This window comes from Odontomachus brunneus, unplaced genomic scaffold (genome assembly GCF_010583005.1).
Source record: "Odontomachus brunneus isolate Ranch 3 - 2012 unplaced genomic scaffold, Obru_v1 Obru_scaffold_222, whole genome shotgun sequence".
Taxonomy (NCBI): domain Eukaryota; kingdom Metazoa; phylum Arthropoda; class Insecta; order Hymenoptera; family Formicidae; genus Odontomachus; species Odontomachus brunneus.
The window spans coordinates 487,232-489,565 of NW_022639672.1; positions in this window are offsets into that span (position 1 = coordinate 487,232).

Genomic DNA, 2,334 nt, shown 5'->3' on the forward strand with positions numbered 1-2,334 from the left:
CAAATATTCTATTTTGTATACACTGAGAGAAAAATTATATTAAAATCAACAAATATTTCTTTGATGGGTGCCATTAATATATTTACTTAAATTTACATTCTCTTTATTTAAACCTAATATTGTTTACCTGATTTAAATAAACAATACTTAGTTTAAATAAAGAGAATGTAAATTTAAATAAATATGTTAGTGGCATTCATCAAGGAAATATTTCTTGATTTTAATATAATTTTTCTCTCAGTGTATATATTATATATAGTATATATAAATATGTTATTAGTACACCTACTAAATAAATATTAACACGGAAAGAAAAAGATATGATGCACGTGACCGGAAATATTTAATTGCGAGCAATACAGTTGCGAGCAATACACCACCCTGATTATCTTTGTATACTGGTTGAATATCTATGGTTGATATGATTCAGTTATTTTGATATATCAACTACATGAATGCGTATTTGCGCATGATCTTGTTATAGCTACCAGAATACGATTGCAGTGACATTTACCATGGATACACTCTAGCGGAAGCAATGAAATGTCGTCAATGCAGCTCAGCAATTGCTCTGTGGCTACAGCAACCACATAATTAGTTGTTCTGTATTTCATTATTGAATCTGGGTGACACAGTTAGAATTATGTGTGGGCCAACCATTCTGTGTTCTCCGTTTGCTATTTTTTAGATACCGTTTCTCTCGATGCAGAAGCCGAGCGCTATGATATCATCTTGACTTTTCAATCGAATGGAACAATATATGCACGTGCACGCGCGCGCGGTCGCGATGATTAAGCGCGCATTTGCATTTGCACAATTAAGCTCGCAAGTTTTCGCGAGTTCTCGCGCTGCGCAAGACCCGTGAGGAATTTGCAGGCTGGCGGTTGTAGGAGAAGTGCGCAGTGTTTGTTTGTTTTCTTTTTTGTGAGAGAGCAGAGACTACATAGGTCCTGTCTGCGGAGAGGAGAATCAATGTTGCTATGCGCGCGTTACAGAATTCACGTAGCGTGTGTCAGCACGCAATGTGCATAACGCATTATCTTGTCTGATTAATTGCAGTGTGACGTGCGCGAGTTTTTCATTGAAATAAATCAAGTTGAAGCGCGACGTAACGCGGAGTAACCTTGATGTTAATGCGCGCCTAGTGTCTCACGTGCCCGTCGCTATTTTTCGAAACTGCAATTCTCACGGTTTCGAGGAGTCGAAACGCCTCTGGAGAGTGTGCAATTTTCACGAGCTGTATTCCACTTTGTACGTGCCAAAAGATCGAAGTAGCGTAAACGAGGAGGAAGAAGAGAGATGTATTTATTCAATCCATGGCATAAACCCCTCCGTATAAATGTAATATGATGTGATGTAAAATAGAGTACAATACTGTCGAAATAAATTAAATTCAAAGAAATGAAATATCTAAAATAATAATATGCATATGAAAATTGTCTGACATACGCTCATATAAATATTTACTAACGCACTTTATTTTATACTTCATACGTCATACTTCTTTCTTTCTAATTCTATAATTCTCTATACAACGAGAGAAAGAGAGAGAAAGAGAGAGAGGGAGAGAGAGAGAAAGGAAGGATAAGTGTGTGACAAGGTGTGCGTGAAGTGAAGTGGCGTGACGCGAGAACATTAATTCGAATGGCAAATTTCAGAAGTGGCGGGGAAGCACCGCGAAGATCTCGCGACACGATCTAAGTAGCCTCGATTTTTCACCGGACAGCGGGCGTGCGCGCGCGTGCGCTCGCGTGCGCACGAGCTGACAATTCAATTAGGAGTGCGAAGGCGGAGTGCACGCGAGCGAGCGAGCGAGCGAGCGAGTGAGCGTCGCGATCGCTCCGAGAGATAATTACGTAGCAGTCCTACGTGGGATGAATGAACGTGACCCGCGCATTTTTCCCTTCCTCCCGGGTCGCGACGCAGGGCGAGAGGGAGGGAGAAGGAGGAAGCGGGAGAGAGAGAGAGAAGAAACGGACCGAAACGAGCGGAGGAGCGTGCGTGTAACGCGAGCGCGCTCGTAAATCGAGCGGACTGGAGCGCCGTTCCGGGAGCGATGTGGACGTCGCTTTAAAACACACGTTCGCGACAAGTCGCTCATAAAGCCACCCGTTGTGACATCGAACAGCAAGGAGTCCCGAAGGCGAATTCGGCGAAAGGAAAGCGCGACGACGAGTTCCCGATAGCCCGAGACAGCGGCGACTGCCGAACTGATCGATCGAGAGATCGATCGAGATCCGCGATACGGTGTCGCGCACGGAGTGCGCGTGGTCATCGTGTGAGTGGCGTGCGCGCCGGGAAAACGCGAAGTTCACGAGTGCGTATCGATCATCC